The sequence below is a fragment of the Protopterus annectens genome, chromosome 2.part0, assembly GCF_019279795.1.
Source record: "Protopterus annectens isolate FY-2018-M chromosome 2.part0, PAN1.0, whole genome shotgun sequence".
Taxonomy (NCBI): Eukaryota; Metazoa; Chordata; order Ceratodontiformes; family Protopteridae; genus Protopterus; species Protopterus annectens.
In genome coordinates, this window is record NC_056728.1 from 18,562,320 (window position 1) to 18,586,935 (window position 24,616).

The following is a 24,616-nucleotide window of genomic DNA, read 5'->3' on the forward strand; positions in this document are numbered from 1 at the left end:
TTATACATGTTACAGTTATGTATTGTGTGTCATGCCAGCTAATTGCAATTACAGTAAGCTGATGTTAGGGTGAATACCCTTGCTGCCTGGAGTTATCAGAATCATCCTCTAATGAAATGTGTATAATAAGCTGCTTTCTAAGGTGAGTTACCCCCACCAGATTACATATTTAAACTAAACTGTCCTCGTGTGAATTGTTTGCGTCTGTCGGCTTTTCCCGGTTAGGGGTCGCCACAGCAGAACTCCCGCCCGCTAATGATTGGCAGTTGATTTTTACGTACCAGCTTGCCAGGCCTGACGCACAACCTTCAACGAAGGTACGCCCATTCACGCATGTCTCCACACAGAAGATGCTCTAGCTGAGAATCGAACCGGACAGCGTCTTACTGTGAGGCGACAACGCTACCGCAGTAAACTGTCCTCGTGTGAATGGTGTTGCTTAATACATATTTGTATTTTGCTGTTATCCTCAAATTAGAGGGCCCACCTGATTTACTTTCCTTTACTGAGCAGATATCCACGGTTGTGATGCCATGACTGAGTACAACATTGTAATTAAATATTTTCATAGCTGAGAGGTGCTACATGACTTAACTACTGATGTTGAGGCTTTACATCTCTGCAGGCCTTCAATAAATTCCCTGCATAGCTGGAAAGCATCCTGAGGATTTACTGATATTCTCATTGTTAACCTCTGATGTCCATAGTGTATTGACATGGCTAAATATACTAGTTTTGTGCATAGTGCTTGTGCTGTAGTTTTGGACGTTTTATAAATTTTAACTATATGTGTGCTCAGTTGTATGTCCTAGCAATTTTATTGAATTAACTCAGTTACCATTATCCCATCGGCTCTGCTGGGTGGCTTCCGTATGTCACGCAATCTCCTTATTTTTTTCTTAGATTTTAGTGTTGACAGGCATTGGCTATTTAGCTGATTTAGGATCCTGGGTCAATAGGGTGGAGCTTTCGTGAGGAAATGACATCACTTTGTCTGCTGTGACAGTTCCATCCTAGTGCTTTTCATGCTGGAGAACACACAGTGTACTTAAGGCGACTTTGGCAGTCTTGTCTTCTTTGGATTCGTAGCGTGGGACAGTCCCTTTTGGGTAGTTGTGTCCTGTGTAAAAAAACTAAAAAAAAAAAGGTAAATATCGTGAGATTTTAAGACAAAAAATATTTGCTAAGTTTTCTTTAATAGTTGCATACAACAGTTATTTTGTATTTGAGATACCTAAATGTTATATGAAATAGTGTAAGTAACTCAATTGCTACAAGAGTGAGCTTTTATTTGGGCAAAAAAGTGAAGTTGTGTAGTTTGCACTGGCCTTGGGTATGTTTTGTCCTGCAAAATCTCAATTGTGTGCAACAAATGTCCCACTTTGGGCATTTGAAAAGGTGGTAACCCTGTCGATTCTCATTTTCATGTTTACATGTTTATGAAAGAAGTCTGTTCTTAAATGCCTTCCCTGCAATACCAAGTCAATTATATCTCTTTGACGTTTCACATGGTGTGGAGATGTTGGTGCTGTGGTGTGCAAGCATCTTCCCGCGCACATCAGATGATTTACATTGTTTCTTTTTAAATAGTCCTCATTATATTGGAGAGCTTGGTTCCATTTTTATATTTTTGTTTTATATTACAGCTGAATGCCATTGATCCTCAAAAAGTAACAGAGAGAGAGAGAGTATATTATTTTTCTTTGAAGCAGCTGTTGCAGAAGTATGCTTGCTCTGTGGCGTACAATGATAAAGCACTAACTGCAGCTGCATTGATCCATGTTCAGTTATTGGGCCTAGGTAATGAATTGGCATGCAAGGGTAGCATGATTGGAAGTTATATATACTTTAAGTGGCATTAAGGTGTTGCAAGAAGCAACATATGTTGTGGTTCACTTGTATTTTAGTATTCACGCTGATTAATTACCTCATTGAATTTAGTCACCACCTCCTCCAGTGTCTCTTTGCTGATTGCTTACCATCCTGGCAAGTCTACAGACAGCTTATGGTGTCAGAAGTGGAGAAATATAGCTACAGAATCAGAGAAGTATTTTCTTTCAAGAGGTTGAGTTTGAAAATACAGGCATATTATTTCTAACGCCCAAGTGAGAACTGCTCTCTCCAAAGCAAAAAACACAGCATCCATGGGACCTGATGGTGTCCCCGGCTGTGTGCTCCACGAACTCAACGAGGAATTAAACCCACAGCTAGGACAGCTCTTTAATCATAGTCTCATCTCTGGATACACTCCAGGAGTGGCGCACTGCGACTGTGGTCCCACTTCACAAAGGCGGTGCCTCCACCGACTCTGGAAATTACCGGCCCATTAGCTTGACAAGCCTTATCTGCAAAGCCATGGAGAGGATCATAATGGACCTCATAAATAAAGACATAGGGAATTTGCAGACTTTGGATCCAACCCAGTTTGGCTTTGTCAAAGGCAGATCATGCCTTTTAAACTTGGTTGACTTTTTCGAAACAGTCACCAAAGCCATTGATGAAGGAATGGCAGTCCATACAGCCTACCTCAATCTGGCGAAGGCCTTTGATACAATACCCCACTCGGGTATCATTGAAAAACTCATCAGCTTAAATGTTAACCCATACATCACAAGATGGGTTGCAAACTGGCTGAGTGACAGAACCCACAGGGTCAGAGTTGCTGGTGCCATGTCAGACTCAAAGCTTGTCACAAGTGGTGTCCCACAGGGCTCAGTCCTGGGCCCACTCTTGTTTGGCATCTACTTTTCCGAAGTACAAGCAAACACAGGAGGGTTATGGCTGACAAAGTTTGCAGATGACTGCAAACTGGGCCGAAGTCGAAAACACATCTGACACAGATATCCTTCAGAAGGGTCTCACAGAAACGGATAACTGGTGCCAGAGCCATGGCTTAAAGTTAAATGCCAAAAAATGCATAGTCATACCCTTCGAAAAACAAGGTTACCCCTAGCTACCATATAGGTGGCAATCCACTGAGCACAGAAGAAGTTATCAGGGACCTGGGGACCCAGGTTGACAGTAGCCTGTCATTCGACACCCATGTAGCTAAAGTAGTTAGGAAAACCTTCTACATTGCCCACCTTATCATGAAGGGATTCACATCTAGATCAAGGGAGGTCATAGTCTCCTATACTCATCACTCATCAGACCAATGATTGAGTACAATGCCCCATTCGGAATGTATCTGACCCGACACTTGCAGCAGCTGGAGAGGCCACAAAAGTTCCTCACCAAAAGGATAAAGGGTCTCAAAAATCTGTCCTCTGCTGCCCGACTAAAAGAACTCCAGCTCTATTCAGTCGCTTACCGCTTGCTCAGAGGTGACCTTTGCCTGACATACAAGGCCATGTCAAACCCAGATTTGATGAATATGCTTCACCTCAAAAAATCTAGATCCGTCAGAGCCACAAGGGCGGGAGATTTAAACCTCGATACGGCTATTAACAGGACGTGCTGGAGGGATAGATTCATCACCCAAAGACTCCCTATGCTGTGGAACAAAATCCCGGTATATGTGAGGCAGAGCACCTCGCTGGCCTTGTTCAAGAGAAATCTTGACCAATGGATGGGAGATCGCAGATATACCCCAGGGATTACCTCAGTGTCACTGCTCGACAGAGGCACAGCAAAATAATGGGTATAGTTCCCCATACTAAAGGGGTGGCGTAAGCCACAAAACTATGGGCTAGGCTTGTAAATGCCCTCGGGCAGATAGCCTAGTATGAACCTATGAAATGGTGCAGCAGCAACCACATAGATTTCTGTCACTTCTAGGAAAGTTGAAAAAAAATTGCAGAGTTTGGAACATAACTTCATTTTTTCCTTATTGCAAGTGGATTAAATGAGAAGCCAAGAAAGGTGCAGGGTACCACATTTTTTCATGTAATTTTGGAAGAAGCCTTAAAGGAATTTAACTGTTACTTTTTTAAGAGGTGAAAGACAAGATAAGATGGAGAGAAGTTCAGTAATTGTTGTGTGCCTAAAAAGAACATGCATAAATTGTTTTAAAAGTTAACATTCCAGAAAAACTGGATGAAGTGTTTCACATATTTTGAAAGCTACTTGTGCTTCCCAAATGCTTCTTTGATGGCTGCTGATGGCTGTTTATGCTGCTCTTAGCTTCAGCTTCATAATTACTAGGCTAGCTGCCCTTATGGGACATTTTAGCCTAGACATTTTCCCTTTTTGAGCTCAAATAACTTATCACATTTGGTTATAGATTGGCCTTACCCATCCCATGGTCGATAATCATATATTACCCCTAACGAGAATAACTGGATCATACCATAAATAACTTGAGAGCACCGACACATTCTAACAGTGATGAGGAATTTGCATCCTAAGTTCTGTGAACCACTTTTGGATGCCAACACTAAAGAGGAAGAAGTTTCATCAGCAAAAAGAAAATTAAAGGAATTAAAGAAAGGGAAATTGTGTCAATAAACCTGCTAATGGCCATCCAGCGAAAATCGGTGTAAATCCTCCAAGAAAGACATGGCCTAAGCCAGGGTCTGGTGCCACTATCCTTTAGCTTTGATCTACAGTCCTAGATCCTTTTATTGCTCTGCTGCTGTCAGTTCCTCTGTGTACAGCTGTTACTTCACACCAGGCATGCTTAATCTGGACAGTTCTGGCCTTCTCTTCTTTAATACTGTATACCTAAATAAGCCTTTCTTCCCCCTTTTTGAAAGGAGTAATGACAATTGGCATACAGAATTTCAAAATACTTCCTCCTTAGCCAGAAAAAAAAGATTGGTTAACCATGCCCACTGAGAGCCATAGCCCATTTTGTTTGTGCTAGCTCAGCCATCTTCTGTGTTATATCAGTGAAAGTGCAGTTTTCCACGATCTCTAATTTTCATATAGAGCATTCAGTTTCCTTTGCTTTGTAAAGCCTTTCTAAAAGGAGTATTTTCACTCAGACCTCTGGTCAGAGAACCTATTTCCCCCTTGGGATTTGAACTTTATGCTAGGAGCTTTGACAAAGCCACCATTTAAGCCAGTTTTGTCAACACCATTGAAGTTCTTGTCCTGGGAAAACCCTATTTGGTGGCCATCTCTGCTGCTGAGAGTTTCAGAAATTCAGGTTCTTTAGTCTCACTGTACATCAACCCACCCTTTCTTCCTAAAGTAGCTTCTGAAACTAACAAGATGCAGCTCGTACACAAGTATTCCCTAGTCACCCTAACAAAGGAGAATACATTCTCCCCGCCTTAGGTACGCATAGACAACTGTGTTTTCTACCTTCACAGAACTGCTGCTGTTCATAATGACTTGCAGCTCTTTGTCTCCTTTACAGTGAGCATACTAGAGTATGAAAGACTCTAAAATTCCACTTTCCAGACGGCTTTCAGATTGCATTGCCTTCATCTATGGCTCGCACTACCAACCTGTTCTGGGTAAACACAAGTTTCATTTTACCAGGGCCATTGCAATTTCTGCTGCCTTTTTCAAGGTGTTTTTCAGTAGAGAAAATCTGTGATGCTGCTGCCACTTGGTCTTCTATGCACACCTTCTTCAAGCATTACAGATTGGATTCCATTTAGAGGACTAAAGCATCCTTTTGTGCCTCTGTCCTCAAGGATTTCCTGTGGATGATGCCACCCTGGAGTTCAAGAAGCTTGGGATTCTGATCCACAGGTGGAATTGGATGGACTGAATGAATAGGATGTGAAAGTTATGTATGTGCCATAACACTAGATGTGAAGTTGTTAAATCTCGCTGTTTATTCTCACTGATGGGGTTCGGAGCCGATCCTCTGCTCCGACACGGCCGATAGCAAAGCTCAAGGTTTGCCAGTAGCTTGAGACCAAGCCCCTTATCCCACAATGCACTGCTGGAATTACCTCAGATCTAGTTTGCTGTGGCAAGAGAGATCTCGGTGATCCAGTTAGCTTGGACCATTTTGACAAATTACAAGTTAAAAAAACTCTTTTTCTAGTTTTTTGGGTGATTGTTAGTGTTCAGTGTGTTTCTAGTTTAAAATAATAAAGTAGGTTAGTTTTTGTAGAGTGTGTAGTTTTTGTTTTTTTGGTGTTAGGCCCTTTCTTGGCCCTATTTAGTCTTACTATCTTTAATTGTTATTAGTTTTCTTAGTGTGGGCTTAATTAGCCCTGTATTTAGCCTTTACAGTTTTTTTTTGTGCTGTTCTGTTAAAAGAATGTCGGATGAGAGAGGGAAATCTCACCCTATATCGGGGTTTAAAAAGTGTCCAGATTGTGGACAGAAAATGTCCGATGTCCTTCATGGATGCATCTGCAGTCATAACAACTGGGTTGTCCTGTCGTCAGGCAGCCCTGCAGTCGGCCGGATTCCAAAGTCCGGGTCCGGCTTCGGCTGATGTCGCACTTCACCCGACGTCATTTCTGCTGGTCTCCGGGTATAAAGGCATCAGCCGACGCCATTTTCTTCAGTCTTTCTTGCCGCGTGGCGCCCGAAGCAGAAGCTGTTCGCAAGTGCCGGTCGGTCGGATCCAGAGATTTCTACTACCGAATACTACTCAAGACTTCTAAAAGCTAAGTACCCGTTGGGGACTCTTTCTTGCCTCAGCCGATGTCAGAAAAAGTCAATAACTGTTTAACTTGTGGGAAACAAATACCTCATAAGGATTTCCACTCTTACTGTTTGCCTTGTTTAGGCCCAGACCACGCGTAGCAGCCTGTTCGCCTGTGCTTCCTTCAACCGGCGAGCGCTTAGGCGTCGGTCGGAGTTTGCTGAACAGTTTTTCGGTTCTGAATTTGCGTACATTATGCCGTCGGATCCTCCGACTACCCAAATTGTTAAAGCGCCAAAGAAAAAGACCGACACTCGCGGTCCACGGTTTCGCCGAAACCATGGTAAAGCAAACGCGAGTGTCTCGGTTTCGCCGAAACTGAGAAACGGTTCAAAGCACAGCTGAATCTTTGACTACTGAGGTTCCTGCTACCTTACTTGAATCGGCCTCTGAAATTTTACCTACTACAGTGGCTTCTAGTGAATTATCAGACACCATCCCTTTGGATGTCTCTACCCCAGCACGTGGTGCTGCTAGGCCTCCTGCAGCCATGTCCATTAAGGCCTTTGCCAGGGCTAAAGCAGCCAAGTCTACTAAATCAGTGCCTGTTAAACCCCCCTCAACCAGGCCTCCTCCTAGTTCACAAATGCTTACTCTGGCAGAAGATTTAATATCCTTAATTAGGGGATCTCAATCTCACCCAGACAGGGCCTCTCAGCCCCCAGAGAAGAGACCTAGAGCAGAGCCCCCCGAGCCTGTGTCCTCTGATGATTCTGCGGATGATTCAGATATTACAGACCAGCCTGAGGCTCCTTTCTCCAATTATGAAGACTCAGATGCTGAAGAATCCATTCCAGCTGCTTCTCCACCAGAAGAATTCTCCTTTGGGGAAACCTTACATGCCATGCGAGAACAATTCCAATGGCAGCAACAGGATTTCTCAGACTCCAGAAAAAGACTTAGGACTTTTCTGCACCTTCCACAACACAGGCCCTTAGCTATACCTCCTGTCCTCCCTGTTGTGGACGATGCTTTTAATGATGTCTGCTCTGCACCAGATTCCTTACCTCCAGCCCCTGCCAAACCAGACAGATTTTACAGGGTACCAGACACGCATCATCACCTATACAAGGCCCCTCTTGCAGACCCCGAAACTATATCCCAGGGGCCTAAGGCAGTAGCCTCGACCACAGCAAAAAACCCTATTCCTTCTGAAAGGGAAGCCAGGTCTTTAGACAGATGGGGCAAAAAAGTTTATACCTCAGCTACTCTCTCAGCTAGAGCTTTAAACTGTCAGTTTCACATGATACAATACCAAGAGTTTATGCTTGATCAGTTAACTAAAAAACTATCCTCTGACGACTCTATAGATAAGAAATATGTATTAGAAATGGTAAATAACATACAACAGGTTAGTAACCATTCCTTAAAATGTGGCTATGATGCACTGGAGGCTTCATTTAGATCAGCCATGACTGGCACAGTGATAAGAAGACATGCATGGCTGAAGGAACAAGTCTTACCGGATCATGTTAAAGCTAAGTTATTAGATGCTCCCATGGATAAGACCAGTTTGTTTGGTACATCTGCACAGCAGGTAATGAAGAAAATGGAAGAAAAGGCAAAATCTGTTCAAACGGTTAAAGATTTCTTGCAGGTTCAGCCCCCAAGGTTTAGCAGGAACTGGCATGCCAAGAATTGGTCCTTTCCTGACTCCACAAGATCCCAAAGGGGCAGGAATAGACGTTCCAGAGGCAGAAACCAATCCAGAGGAGGTGCCTACAGAGGACGACAGTGGCAAGGTAATAACAGAGGCACAGATTCAGCCACTACCACTACAACAGCACAATCACAGTGACTTAACTCTACATCCGCCTACCAGGGAACAAATAGCAGCTCCATTAGGCGGAAAGTTAACCTTATTTTTAAAAAACTGGCACTACATCACAAAAGACAAGTGGATTTTGCAGACCATATACCAAGGTTACCGGTTCCACTTTCACACTCTACCAGTCAAAAGAGGAATGCCAAACCTGCCTCCAAATCAAAAAACAGAAGTTCTACAGCAGATAATGCAATTAGTAAAGATGAGAGCTGTGGAAAGAGTGCCAATAACAGAGCAAGGCAAAGGATTTTACTCCAGACTATTCCTAGTTCCAAGAAAGGAAAAAGTTGGAGACCTATTCTCACCTGTCCACCGTAAATACATACATCATTGTCCCAAAATTCAAAATGCTGACCCTACAGCAACTTCTTCCCATGCTGGGCAAGGAGTGTTGGCTGGTGACTCTAGATCTCAAGGAGGCATACCTGCACGTCCCCATTCGACCAATTTGCAGAAGATACCTCAGATTTCTTGCAGGATCAGAGCATTATCAATTCTCAGCATTGCCCTTTGGCTTATCTACTGCCCAGAGTATTCACAAAATGCCTGGCATCAGTAATCGCCTACTGCAGACTACAGGGAATCCAAATTTATCCTTACCTGGACGACTGCCTGCTACAAGGGACAACAAAAGCAAGCTGACAACAGATTTACAAAGGGTCATTTACTTGCTACAAGCACTGGGATACACGGTCAATTTACAAAAGTCAAGGCTGATACCATCCCAAACAAGGACATTCCTGGGCTGAATTGGACACTGTCAAACAAATGGCATTTCTAACCGCAGAAAAACAAAAGAACTCCTCTCTACTTCTTGGCTCTAACAAAACAGAACAAGTTAACAGCAAGAAAAGTCCTTCAGGCCTTGGGTTACATGGCATCATGCATAATCTTGGTTCCACATGCCAGACTACATATGAGAAAACTACAGTGGTACCTAAGGAATTTATGGTCCCAACACAGGCACAGCCTAGAAGCGGAAATTCCACTAATCCCATGCCTAAAACAGGAGTTCATATGGTGGGCACAAGCATGCCAGTCAAACCCAGGCCTACCCTTTCACAGCTATCAAGCAAGCCAGACCATCACAACAGACGCCTCAGACCTAGGATGGGGGCTGCATGCTGGACAAATGTGTACAAGGATTGTGGGCCTTGGGATCAACCCCACCTGCACATCAACCTAAAAGAAATGCTGGCAGTAAAACTGGCAATCCAAAATTTCAGACCATTTCTCAAAGAGGGCCACTTGATGATAAGGACAGACAACACCACAGTCATGTGGTACATCAACAAGCAGGGAGGCACTCATTCATACCCCTATGCAGAATGACTTTGGAGCTTTGGAACCTGGCACTCAGCTACAACATCCAGTTACAGGCAATATTTGTACCGGAAAGGACAATACTCTAGCAGACATATTGAGCAGAACCACATCCGATGCCCACGAATGGATGCTACACCCGGACATCTTCAAGACCATCTCAAAGAAATGGGGAGCCCACAGATAGATCTATTCGCTTCCTCTCAATCACCAGCTCAAAAATTCTGCACAAGGACATTCCACCCACTTGCATGGAAAGTGGATTCGCTCTCCTTCAGCTGGAAAGGTCTAACAGCATATGCATTCCCACCTCTTCCCTTGATACACAAGGTATTACTAAAAATCAAGGAGGAACGCCCAAGGATAACCCTGATAGCTCCAAACTGGCCAAGACAACACTGGTACCCATTACTGGGGAGCATGTCTCGACAACATGTGGCCAATACCCTGATGCCTTTGATGTTAACTCAGAACAACTACAGCATCATGCATCCAAACCTAAAAACGTTGCAACTGACTGCATGGCACATCACATAGCAGCAACTAACCCAGAGCTTTCCCAAAGGGTTAAAGACATTATCCTTGAAGCCCGCAGACCTTCAACAAGAAGGAACTATGCAGGAAAATGGAAAAGATTTGTTATTTGGAGCACTGAAAGAGGAAAAGATGTGTCAATTATAGATATGGCTAACATTTTGGAGTATTTGGCAGAGCTTCTACATACAGGCCTGTCCTATTCCTCCATCAAGATACATGCATCAGCTATCTCAGCAGAATACAGCTTTGATCCACCGGTCTTTTCACATCCTTTACTCAGGCAGTTCCTCAGAGGAATCAAGAATGTAAAACCTCCAAGGAAACCACCATTGCCAGCTTGGGATTTGAACTTTGTGCTAGAAAAATTGACACTGCACCTTTTGAACCAGCAGCTACAGCGGACCTACAGCATCTATCGTGGAAAACTGCTTTCCTACTGGCAATAACCTCAGCAAGGAGGGTCTCTGAACTTCAGGCCCTAATGGCGGTACAGCCCTTCCTAATCTTCCACCAAGATAGAGTGTCCATGAGGACTAATCCTACTTTTATGCCTAAGGTGATATCCAGAGTGTCTTTAAACCAGGCAATCCACCTACCTACCTTCTTTCCCAACCCACAAAACAGAGGGAAAGAATGCTGCATTCCTTGGATGTACATAGACAGTTACGCTACTACCTGGACAGAACAAAAGTAGCAGAAAACTGACCAGCTATTTGTAGCCTATGCAACAGGAAGGGAAGGAAAAGCAATTTCCAAACAGACAATCTCCAAATGGATAGGAAATTGCATACGATTCTGTTACTCCTTCCATGGAAAACCAATTCCACAGAACATAAGGCCTCATTCTACAAGGGCAACAGCCACTACCACAGCCTTCCTACGAGGTGTGGCAACCAAGGACATTATTGAGGCGGCTACTTGGACCTCCGTGCATACATTTGCCAAGCATTATAACTTACCTTTGTCCAGATCCCGAGCAGGGTTTGCCACTGCTGTGCTGCAAGGGATCCTAACCACACCATAATCTAAATTTTTTCCTCCTCCCTTAGTTGGCTATGGTATTCTACCCAGTTGTTATGACTGCAGATGCATCCATGAAGGACATAGTACAGTTTTGTACCTACCATAAATGTAGATGTCCGAACTGGATAGCATCTGCAGTCAGGATTACCCTCCTCCTTCCCTCTCTGGTACTCCTAGGTATTTACCCTCTTAATAGCTAGCTAATGGGGGGAGTCTCTTATGGTGTATTTGTTTGTATATATGTACATACATGCTTATTTTCTGAGTTTGCCTTCTATCCATTTTGGAAACATTGGCATTTATCCAAAATTAGCCTTCCAGGAAGGGCAACTGGCATCTGGGGCAAGAAACACTGAAGAAAATGGCGTCGGCTGATGCCTTTATACCCGGAGACCAGCAGAGATGACGTCGGGTGAAGTGCGACATCAGCCGAAGCCGGACCCGGACTTTGGAATCCGGCCGACTGCAGGGCTGCCTGACGACAGGACAACCCAGTTGTTATGACTGCAGATGCTATCCAGTTCGGACATCTACATTTATGGTAGGTACAAAACTGTACTTTACGGACGGACATGTCCAGTGTGTCTATTGTCTGGGGGCTACACACCTCCAAGACTCCTGCAGTATATGCTATTCCTTTTTCATCTAGGGTTCTCTTAGAAAGGAGGAGAAAACTAATAGATAGGGGGTTACTGCAACATTCTTTTTCTGAAGAGTTGGGAAGCCAGGAAAGTGCCAGCACTTCGTCAAAATCTTCGATGTCTTCTGATTTCAAATGGACCAAGAGGACAAAGAGATCAGAGGGTACAGGGTCATCTGCTCCATAGCTCTCAGAACTGAGTGTCCCTTTAGTTTGGAGCCAGCTCCCAGTCCTGGTGCTGGTCTCCGAGGTCCCCTCATCCTCTGCTCCAGTCAGCACCTTCGAAGCATTCCTCTAAGTCTTCGGTCAGCTTTTCTGATTTGGATATGGATTGGCCAGTGCAGAAGCTTTTAAGGGCACCAGGACTTGCTAAGTTGTTGTCGGCACTGACCACTTTGTCAGAGCCGAAGACCATTGAACCAGATTTGACTACTCCTCCTCCAAGCCGTACTGGACCTTCTGAGCCGGAACCGATGATTGTCGAAGCCTTGGAACTGAGACCCGCACCGGTGTTATCGGTTCCATCTACTAGGACGTCCTCGGCGCCGACCGAGGATGCTAGAAGCCGATGCTCTCCTGTCTGGTCCGGGGAGGATATGTCGGTACTGACTCTTCCTCTTGTGGCTTTGGCTTAGATGAGCTCGGCTCCTACCTCAGGTTCAGAGCCTATGGTTTCGGTGCGGGAGGATCAGACGGTCCGTTCGGGTCCGTCTACCCCTTCTCGTCGGAGCCATGGCGCCTTTGACGCCATGAGGAGAGTCATGTCTCCTAAGACATCTTCAGCATCGGTTCGGCCTTCCCTCTCCCCTCAAGTTCCTGTGTCCGCTTCTTCATGTACTGGTCACCCTGCGAAGCGTAAAGACCCTGAGCCTCAAGTACCCACACAGGGAGTCCCCTGCTCTTCCGAGACCTCTCCAGATCCCCCCACTGAGGAGGTACCCAGGAAGAGATTGTGCAAGAGGAGGCACTTGGACACCCCACAGGAGTCTTTGACATCTGACACTGACCTGGATAAGTCAGAAGGGTCCCCTCGATCCCCCTCTGAGGATATCTCCTTTGCAGAGATATTAGCGATCCTGAATCAGAGGGGCGGTTGGCAGTCCAAAACCCCTACTGAGGACGAGTCAGTGCTCTTAAAGGCTTTTGGGTCTCAACCTTCCACTTCTTGGGTGTCTCCGCCTTACGATGAACTCATGGACCTGATCTCTCGTAAGGCGTGGGAGTCACCAGAGGCCATGGAACCTGTCCCTCGGAAGTCGAACAAGTTTATCTCTGCCCCAGTGGACAAAGCCTTTTTGACCAAGGGAGTGCCTGTTGATGCCATGGTGGTAGCTGCAGCCACCAAAAAGGAAGTGTCTGAAACATCCACATCTATCCATCCTCCTAATAGAGAGTCTGGGATCATGGATAGATATGGGAAACGCAAGTTTAGTTCAGCGACCTCTTCTCTTCGATCGCTAAACTATTTAACCCATTTCACGAGACTCCAAAGAGATTTCCTGAAAGAGCTAGGAGATGCTCTTCAGGGTACGGTAGCTGCAGGTGTGGCCAACAGAGTCAACACACAGCTTGCTACCCTAAATTCGGTTGTGAACTCGTCCATGCGTCTCATATCATATGCAGCTGATGGTTCGAGTAGAGCCGCTAGTTCAGGCATTGCTCTGCAGAGACGGGCCTGGATGCATCTCTGTTCCTTTGTGGAGCCCAAAGTCTTCCTTTATTAACACCCCGTTTGATGGCTCATCACTGTTTGGGCCTAAAGTAAAGGAAACATTAACCAGGCTGAGCAGGAAGGCAAGACCCTATCTGCCGTTGGAGTCCGTTTTTCTACTCCTACTTGGCCCTATCCCAAGGGCCCTAAGGGCAGAAAAATGTGGTTCCGGAAAGCACAGGGAACCTTCCAGGACACACGTGGAGAAACCCCCTCTAGAGGCAGAGGAGGGGGTTATAATGGAAGACGCCGCCCGCTCGGCAGAGGGGGTCCACAGCAACAGGGCGACAGAGCACAGTTCTCTGGTCAGCCCTACCAGCACCCCTGAAGGTAGGCCCGGCTCTGGAGGCAGTCGGGAGTCGCTTATCTTTGTACCCAGAAGCCTGACTAAACATAACATTGGATACTTGGGTACAAAGCATCATTTCCAGAGGATATTTCATACTGTTCTGTACCCCTCCCACTCCTGTATACAGAATCCCAGATGTTCCACCCAGTTTCAAGGAACAAGCAATCCTAGAGGTCCACAAATTGCTATAAAAGAGTCATCCAGCCAGTCCCAGCAGACCAAGTTGGATTCGGAACTTACTCAAGATTCTTTTTGGTACCAAAGAAAACAGGGGACTGGAGACCTATCTTGGAGACCTATTTTGGACCTCAGCAGACTCGATCAGTTCATAAAGAAAGAGAAGTTCCGAATGGTCACGCTTCAGTCCATTCTTCCCTTCCTAGGGAAAGGTGATTGGATGTGCTCCATAGATCTCAAGGACGCGTACTATCACATAAAGATGAACAGACGCTCCAGGGATCACCTACGTTTCCGGCTGGGAGGCAGTCATTACCAGTTTCGAGCCCTGCTCTTTGGTCTCTACAGCCCCCAGTGTGTTCACCAAATGCATGGCAGTGGTCACGGCCCACCTGAGGCGTCTGGGATTCCAGGTGTTTCCATACCTAGACAATTGGCTCCTCACCGCTACCACCAGGCATCAATTGACTCAGGCAACACAATACACTCTGACACTGTGCCATCAATTAGGCATTACAATCAACTTCGAAAAGTCTGCCTTATCGCCATCGCAGCGTACTGTTTTTATAGGAGCAGAGTTAGATACCTCAACCACCACTCTACGTCTTCCAATCGAAAGAGTCTCACTTCTCCGCCAACACATCAATTCACTGGTGGCAAAGAACAAAGCTACAGCAGCAGAGGTCTTGAAGGTGCTAGGTTTGATGGCAGCTGCAATCCTGGCCGTACCACTCACAAGGATGCATATGCGAATCCTTCAATGGCTCCTCTTTGCTCAGTGGTCTTACCAGAAACTGCCTCTGCACCACACAATTCTCATCACAGATACCTGCAAGAGAGACCTTCGGTGGTCGTTGACGTCTCCATGTCACAATTGGAAGGCCCTTTGTTCTCCCCCACCAGTAGCCACTGTGACCACGGACACTTCCCTGATAGGGTGGAGGGAGGGCATTTTCAGGGAAAGACTGCCCAAGGCACATGGACGGATCAAGAGTCACATCTGCCTGCATATTAATGTTCTGGAGTTGAGAGGGGAGGGTACTTCTGGCGTTGCAGTACTTTCAGGACTCTCTTCCTCTAGGAACTATTGCAGTTCAGAGGGACAACATGTCAGTAGTCTGGTACTTGAACAAGCAAGGTGGAACCAAGTCTTACCCCCTTTATTGAGAAGCCCACAGGGTCTGGCAGTGGGCTGTGTCGTCCCAGTGTTTTCTGTTAGCAACGCACATCCTGGGGAAATCCAACGTGATAGTGGACCAGCTAAGCAGGGCGATATTGCTCCCTCACGAGTGGTCTCTCAAACAACAGGTTGCGGAGTTGATTTTCCGCAAATGGAGCCAGCCTTGCTGCGACCTCTTTGCCAGTCACATCAATTCAAAATGCAGAAGCTGCTTTGCCCTAATACCACCTCCGGGACATCCCCCAAGAGATGCACTCATACACAATTGGCCCCCGGGTCTCCTTTATGCATTCCCACCCTTTCCATTGATACCCAGATTTTTACAGAAAGTAAAATCGCTGGGAAGGACTGTTATCCTCATAGCCCCCTACTGGCCTCGACAGATTTGGTTCCCGTTTCTCCACCATCACCTGTTGGAAGATCCATGGATCCTGGACCCAGTTCCGGACCTTCTGACGCACCCGTCAGGGTACCTCCAACCTTCCCTGCAGTCCCTGAAACCAACTGCTTGGCTAATCTACTTCCCTTAATTGCCAGGCTTCATTCAATTTCAGAAGATACAAGACAAATTATCTTGTCTTCTCATAAGCCATCCACCAGGAAATTATACTGCAGTAAGTGGAAAAGGTTCTCAATTTGGGCCAACACACAGAAAATTGACCCTTTCCGAGCTTCACTATCATCCATTTTATAATTTTTGACAAAGATTTTTAAGGAAGGGGCAGCAGCTGCTACAGTTTGAGTCTAGTTAGCCGCCATCTCAAATTTCCACCTTGGATTCGATGGGAGACCTCCTGTCAAAATTCCTTATTCTCCCTGGAATTTGAACTTTATGCTGTCTCAAATTATTCTCTCCCCTTCTTGAACCAGCATCTTCTTGTGATCTCAGAATATTTATCCTGGAAAACTATTTTTCTAGTGGCCATTACTTCTGCCCGCAGAGTGTCAGAACTCCAAGCATGATCTGTCAGACCACCTTACATGATTTTCCATGCTGATAGAGTATCTCTTAGAGCAAACCCCTCATTTCTGCCTAAAGTCTGTTCTGAATCCAATATCAATCAGGTCATTGAGCTGCCAGTCTTTTTCCCAACCATGTTGCACAGACTTGATGCACACATCTCAGATTTTATCTTGACAGAACTAAGGATATTAGAAAATCAGATCCACTTTTTGTATCCTTTTCAGAAGCCAGAAAAGGTAATCCAGTGGCTAAAACAACTTTATCTAAATGGTTATCGGATTGTTTATCCTTTGTTTATGCGAATGCTAGCATGCCATTGACACACAAACCTAAGGCTCATTCTACCAGAGCCATTTCTACATCTTCTGCCTTTCAAGCTGAATTGCCCCTTGAGAATATTTGTGCTGCAGCCACGTGGTCTAAGCCTCATACCTTTATCACACATTGCAAAGTAGATAAGGCTTCCAGGGACAGGTCTTCCTTTGGTTCCACGGTACTGAAAAACATACTTCCATGAGCCACCCAAGATTGAGGGTGCTAGGGATGCTACCCATCAGTGAGAATAAACAGCGAGATTTAACAACTTCACATAAAGAAGTTATGTACTTACCATAACGTTCAATGTGAGTTGTTTATCTCGCCTTTATTCTCATGTCCCTCCCTCCTTCCCCTTCCTGGCTGACAGTAGACTTGGAGGCTAGTACTATCCTGGCTCCTCAGTACTTCTTTACTTTGGAAAGTGTTACCCTTTAAGAGTAGGGTAAAGGTATATATAAATGTGTGTGTGTGTGTGTGTGTGTGTGTGTGTGTGTGTGTGTGTGTGTGTGTGTGCAGCAAACAAGATCCGAGGTATTTCCAGCAGTGCATTGTGGGATAAGGGGCTTGGTCTCGAGCTACTGGCAAACCTTGAGCTTTGCTATCGGCCATGTTGGAGCCGAGGATCGGCTCTGAACCCCATCAGTGAGAATAAAGGCGAGATAAACGACTCACATGGAACGTTATGGTAAGTACATAACTTCTTTTTTCTTTCATTCACATCTGTCCATCACGACAACCCTCCTGTCTAGCACCCCTCCTTTCTGTTTTCCTTGCACTTGTAGGACCTAAAGGATTTTGGATCTTTATAAATAGGAAGATGTATATAGAAATGTATATATTTGCATTGGAAGAGTGTCAAACTTGATCTGAAGCGACTCAAGGCCCTAGTGCATGATGGGAGGGAAAGTCCTAAAGGGGTTCACAGCTGGACTACTAATACTGCCGAGATGGCTCTGCTGAGCGTTTGTGTCCCACAGGTGGTACTGGATGGACAGTAATGAAATGCTGCACCATTGTGTTAAGTACATATTTTAATTTATATTACTGGTACAGTGAACTGGTAATTCCTGTAGCAGACCACTTTTACTATTGCAAGCCAACTTTGTCCATATTTCCTTTTAGCCTCCTTCATGCATCTCACTTCTACATACTGTAAAGTAATGTGGTGGTTCTCACCAGAGTGGATGATAAAAAAAGTATTATAAATAGCTGTAAATAGTTACTTTAGGAAGGTAGCTACCCTGTTGTATTATGCAGAGAGGATTCTTGCAAGACTCTATTAATAGAACCAGTTATGCAATGCAATGTTGTATAAAAGAGAGGGCTGTAGCCATAGCAAAACAGAAATTAGCTTGCCAGAGGTGATTAATTGTCTGGGACAGTGTTTCCAGGTTACATGGTGCAGTAAGAAAAGAATCATTATAGACTATTGAGACAAACTGGACAGCTTTCTGTGAAGGAACTCGAGTGGAGAGGCTTTACAGGAGCTTTATGGACTTTGATTTGTGCCTCGTACCAAACAGAAAGGAATTATCGGACTGTTGTGGAGGTGATTGCTACATTGTTTCCGGGGGCTACGAAACCTTGAGAAAAAGGTTCCCGGTATGTTTTTTTTTCCTTTTGTTAAGGAAGCTGTTTTTATACACTACTGCCTTTTGTTTTATCACAAAGTAAAAACTGTATATTTTTAATAGCCCTTGGGCTTTGGTGCATTAGTTTATTATATCGCATAAAATATCACTTAGTCCTCCGCTCTTGTCCTTTTACCTTTATTAGCATGCCATATTCTACGTCAGTCCTTTACAGCCCCATCTTCTACATAAATTGTTGCATCTCCTTCAGTTACCACACCATTATCTTCCCTGTCCAAGTTTTAAAATTTCTTCTTGTTAAACCCATTCCTTCTATGTCTAATCTTTTAGCTTCCTGTTACTTTCCCACACTTTTCTTTATGCCGTGTTCCATTTAATCCCCTAGCATGTCAAGGTTCTGTTTCCTTTCTATACACATCCCTTTCGTTTCCTTTTTTTATATCCTTTGCCCCCTTTCCCGCCATATTTGCTTCAGTTTGTATTTTCCTTTCTTAATTCATATGCATCTACTTTTTCCATAGCCTGAAGTCTTACTTTTTGACTTTTGCAATCTTCACATAAGCCACATTTTGACCATCTCTCTCTCTCAGCAGCTCTTTCTTCCCCTTATTCCACAGAATGCACCTCTAGTTGTCCCTTTAGAATCTGGACCTTGCATTCAGTCCTGTTACCAATCGCTCCCCACTCTGATTGTAATGTTTGCCTGATGTATTTATAGCTTTTTTCAAAATATGTATTCTGTAGTACACATTACAGGCCATCTACCCCAAATAGTTATCCTGCAGTCCAGTTAGTGTAATTTGTTTGAATGGTTTTAGTAAGATTTCTTGTGACCACAATTAATTGAAGCTGCATTGACTTCTGGAGGTGCATTGCAGTGGAGTTTTTTGCTTTCCTCACTGTTGTGCAATTATTGATTTGGTGTATATAGACATATAGCTAGATATATAACTGAAATTATATATATATATATATATATATATATATATATATATATATATATATATATATATATGTATGTATATATATATATATATATATGTATGTATGTATATATATATATATATATATATATATATATATATATATATATATATATATATATTATATGGGAGAGGAAGGCAAATCCCATCTGGAAAAACAATTTTTTGTCCTTATTTATGTATTTTTTAGTCATAGTTCATGATTTAAAAGTGTAACTTATGTTACAACAATATGATCGAACAGGTGAACCAACAGACTGACCCTCCTATATCACATTCTGCAGGTTTCCACCCTTCATAAACAATAACTCTTCCATATCACCTATTGTCCACACAGTTATAGGACATTTATCTTAGGTTAACAAATAGTGTCTTCTTAATATAAAACTTATCTTGGCAAGTTTTGCATACTACTAATCTGGTGCTTAACTTTTTGAGAAAAACTAGGGAAACTGTGGTGTGGACTCCTTAGTCCAAAACCTTTCATGTACTAATCCTATGCTTCATTGAATTCCCAAAAAAGGTAAAGTATGGCATGTGTTTCTGTAGTCGTAAGGTATCTACATAACTTTACACCACCATCAAAAATCCATTTCTTTACTAAACCTGTATCATAATTCTTGCATATAGTTGCCTTTTCCAGTTTATTAAAGTTCCTAAAAGGTAATCAGCACCTCTTCTCATGTTGTAGACCTTTTAGAATTGAACCAAAGTATTTCATATAACATCCGTCTGTCCTTTAGAGCCGTTGACGAAAAATTCTTGGCATGTTTTTAGTTTTTAAATGTCAGCTTAATTCAGTTTATTGGCTTGAGGTGGAAATCTGAAATGGGATTGTGAATCCTGTGTATGACTGGAAAAAATGCTTAATGTATTTTTATTTATAGCATTTTCATTGACCAGAATGTCTGAATAAAAATTTTGCTCAGTAGTACAACTTAGCACTTTCTTACTAAGACTGGCACACACTGCCTGCCAATTTTTTAAATCACTTACACACAGCACTTCCTGTGCTTAGAAACAGCACTTTTAAACACTGTCTCGCATGACCAATCAAATTTTTGAATACTCTAGGGTGCCTTCCAGTGTAAGACTCCACACTCTCCCTGTCTCTTTCTTTCTCTCTCTCTCCCCTATCTCGCTGCCTCTTTCAGAGGTTGAGTGTTTTATTGAGTACTGCAGACACCTGTGCTGTTTATTTGTGGAGAGTCGGAGAACCGAGAAGAAAATCTCCAGTAAAAATACTGAAGTCTGAATAATGAAGTCGGGTAGAAAGGTTTTGTAAAGGCCATGGCTTTTTTGTTGTGGATACAGAAGGGAGGCCTGTTCGGAACGCGCCAAGTGAATGAAAGACTAAAAACATTGTTGGAAGTCGGCAGGTGTCTCAGATCACAGTCAGTCTGGGGCTGGTTTCTCCGGGAGGCAGCATGGCAGAAAAGTTTGCTTATCCTGTGGGCTGAACAGCTACAACACCGTACCTGCAACAGCACAGCTGGTAATCATTCAGATTATTTCAAAGTACTTATTGGCAGAAAAGTTTGCTTATCCTGTGGGCTGAATAGCTAAAACACCGTACCTTCAAGTTTATTTATTGTGGGGGCTGTACAGCTACAACGTCATGCCTTTAACTGCCATTTATCAATTTTTACACCTTTTTTCAGGCAGTATTAGACTGTATTAGACTGTGTATTTCTGCCTTGACATTAATTTATAGCATTAGTCTAATAACAAGGTTATTGGGCTCCATTAGTCATCACTGCCTAGTATTCGTCAAAATAAGTTTTACTGAAGTGATGGTTGATAAATTTCCAACTGCTGGGCTGAATAGCTGCTATGGTAGAGTTTGGTTATCCTTCCTTTTTTCTAGTACTTTGGTTTGGTTGTTTTTGATTGGTTCCAGCTGCCCAACATCTGTCCTTTATAGGATTTTTATGGTCTAAGTGAAGACCGAGACACAGTTTTGGTTTAAGTGGTCCTTGTGTGGCTAATTTTAATGATACCTGTAGCTTTACAGTCAGTGTGTTTGACGGAGCAACTAGAATTATTGAATTTAACGAACATCACAGCTGGTGAGTCAAACCTAGACATTCTGTTTTTCTATTTGACTGTTGGCGTATAAGGTGCTGTTGAAGCTTTATTCCAAAGCGCCTTATTGGCATATCAAGTATTTTACATTTGGTTTTCATCAATTACAAATTCCTATTGTTCTACTGGTTTCAACGGTAGACGTATGAAAGATTGACATCTTGGTTTTCGGGAACATTGGTGCTGGGGGAATACATTTTGGAGTTTTCTTTGCACAACTTTGTATTGGTTTCATATATATATATATATATATATATATATATATATATATATATTGGGCTTCCGCTAAGACGACTAGCAAAACTATGCCAAATGGGCATTTACTAAATGCTATTGAGGCATGTGTGTGTCTTTTTCGTATACTTATATCCAAACTGCTAGTAAATCAACTACCAAACAGACGCTAACAAGGGCGTGTGTAGACCGCCATTCTCATCATCGGCCTTACATTTAAAGTTTTGTAATTCAACTTCCATAAAATCGCCAACATTGGGCTTTACAAATGTACATGTTTACTGAGCCAGTTTGTTAATCATATACATTGCAAACATACACTTTTGGTTAACTCGATGTATTACAGGCTCTGCTATCATTAATCACTGGTGTGTACCTTATTAATCACCGGTGTGTACTTTTGCCTAATGCTGTTGATCCCTTCCTCCAAAAAGGGACTAGGATATTTGTACTAAGACAGAACTGTGGTAAAACTGTTATTAGTATTGAGATCATACTGCCTATTATACTAGTATTGTAGTGCACCTGTTATATTGTAGTGTGATTATACTGCATACCTTGCATTGTCTATGGTCTTTGTCTACTGCTTTTTTTTATAGCTACCTCTCTTACCTTACCTTCCCTGCACATTTGCCTTTTTTCTATACCTATCCCTCTGAATATCTCTTACATTCTGCCTTGCCCTTCCACCTTTTACCTACATCCTTACTATTCACCTAACTTGGTCTCTCTCCACCTTTGTCTTGCATTTTCTATTTTCCATTTATCTAACTCGTTGACTCTCTCTCTGTCTTACAGTACACCATGCTGGGTGCTCCCTCTCTGCCATTAGGGTGTAAAGACTACCTCCAGACAAACCCAAGAAGACACCCAGAATCCTGCCTGGCAGCCAGGCTTCAAAAGAGAGCTGCCACTGTGTGAACATGCAAAGAGTTTGAATGTATGTAGCCTACAACCAAATACATGTGAAGTAATTAATTATACCTATATATGCTAACTCCCCTTCCGTGTGTGTGTTTTTAGCAACCTACCGCAGATCACTAGCCACCCCCCCTCCAGTTTTCTTTATCTTTATCTTAGACTAATTCTAAATAAGAGACATTGCTATTTCTGCTAGACAGTATCCCTTTCTGCCACTAGGTGGCAGCATGTACCACCTAAAGGTAGTACCTTTTCTCTGCAGACAGTTTTCCCTTGGTAACCAAAAGTACTGCATTAATATAAATCCTACTCTCAATCCCTCCACTTATTATATATCCACTCCCTTGTGTAACTATCCTCTTTCACAAATATTAACCTATACTAGCCTCAACGTATATCTAGTTAAGCTTGCCTTCTTGCCCAGTCTTTATACCTACAGCTAACCCTGTATCTCCTCCCCTTCCCCTTAGCCAATCCTGATCTTTTCCCCTCCGCCATAACATTCATTAATTAAGTAATCCTCCCCATCTCCATACCTTTCCTGCCTGTACTCTCAGCCTTACTCCTCCCCTTCTCTCTAAACACTCCCCTATTATTCCTGTTTTCTGCTCCAATTTTAATTTACTCTTATTAAAAATGACTCCTCCACTTCCACAAACTTCCCTCATCTTTTATATAAGCATTCTCCTCCTATTAACTGCCTTGAATACAACTTCCTATTCCTCTTACAAATTATCCCCCTCCTTTTCTCTCCCCCACCTCCTCCCCTCTCCCCCATCCCATCACTTCTCACTTCCACAACATATCCCCCTCTCTACTTCACCCTAACCCTCTTCACTATTTTAAACTAAAACTAACCATTTTATTTAAATCTCCTACAACCAAAGGGAAAATGTCTGTCCTTCTATATACTAGTTGCAAACCAAATGTCCTGCTCTATTCTTTCTCTAACTGGCTTGCTCTAGCAGGAGACATTCACTCCAACCCTGGACCCAAGACTAGCAACAATCTCACTCCCCCTATCTCTTCAAATAGTCATCATCTTCTTCTTTCGGCTGTTCCCTTTAAGGGTCACCACAGCGGATCATCTGTTTCCATTTCTTCCTGTCCTCTGCATCATGCTCTTTCACACCAACCGCCTGCATGTCCTCTCTCACCACATCCATAAACCTTATCTTAGGCCTTCCTCTTTTCCTCTTACCTGACAGCTCCACCCTTAACATCCTTTTCCCAATATACCCAGCATCCCTCCTCAGCACATGTCCAAACCAATGCAATCTCGCCTCTCTTGCTTTGTCTCCAAACTGTCCAACCTGAGCTGACCCTCTAATATACTGATTCCTAATCCTGTCCATCCTAGTCACACCCAGTGCAAATCTTAACATCTTTAACTCTGCCACATCCAGCTCTGACTCCTGCCTTTTCATCAATGCTACCGTCTCCAACCCATATAACATAGCTGGTCTCATTACCCTCTTGTAGACCTTCTCTTTCACTCTTATTGGTACCTGTCTGTCACAAATCACTCCTGACACTCTTCTCCACCCATTCCACCCTGTCTGTACTCTCTTCTTCACCTCTCTTCTACACTCACCATTACTCTGAATTGTTGATCCCAAGTAGTTAAACTCATCCACCTTTACCAACTCCACTCCCTGCATCCTCACCATTCCTCCACCCTCCCTCTCATTTACACACATATATTCTGTTATAGCCCTGCTGACCTTCATTCCTCTCCTCTCTAAAGCATATCTCCACCTCTCCAGGGTCTCCTCAACCTGGTCCCTACTCTCACTACATATCACAATGTCATCAGCAAACATCATAGTCCACGGGGCCTCCTGTCTAATCTCATCTGTCAACCTGTCCATCACCACTATCTCTTCAAATAGTACCAACCACAAATACCTCAAACTCATTACCATTAACACACAGAGTATAAAAAACAAAGTAGCACTCTTCCATGTTTGGCTCAATCATACTCTACCAGATATAGTAGCAGTCTCAGAGACATGGCTAAAACCCCACATTATTGACTCTGAGATTGTACCCCCTGGCTTTCATGCACTCAGATGCGACCGCAAAAACAAAAAAGGAGGAGGAGTAGCCTTAATCTATAATAGCCTACTGAACCTCTGTCCTTAACAGAATCCCATTCCTCAGTTCAACAATGCTGAACTAGTCATAGGAATTCTTAA

The 24,616-nt window shown here is 43.5% G+C and overlaps 1 protein-coding gene across 1 annotated transcript in view; it reads left to right on the plus strand.

Moving 5' to 3' along the window:
• LOC122792928 (FAST kinase domain-containing protein 2, mitochondrial-like) overlaps positions 1–24,616 on the plus strand; it is a gene marked incomplete at its 5' end in the record, with an annotated part of 340,938 nt that overhangs the window by 151,307 nt on the left and 165,015 nt on the right.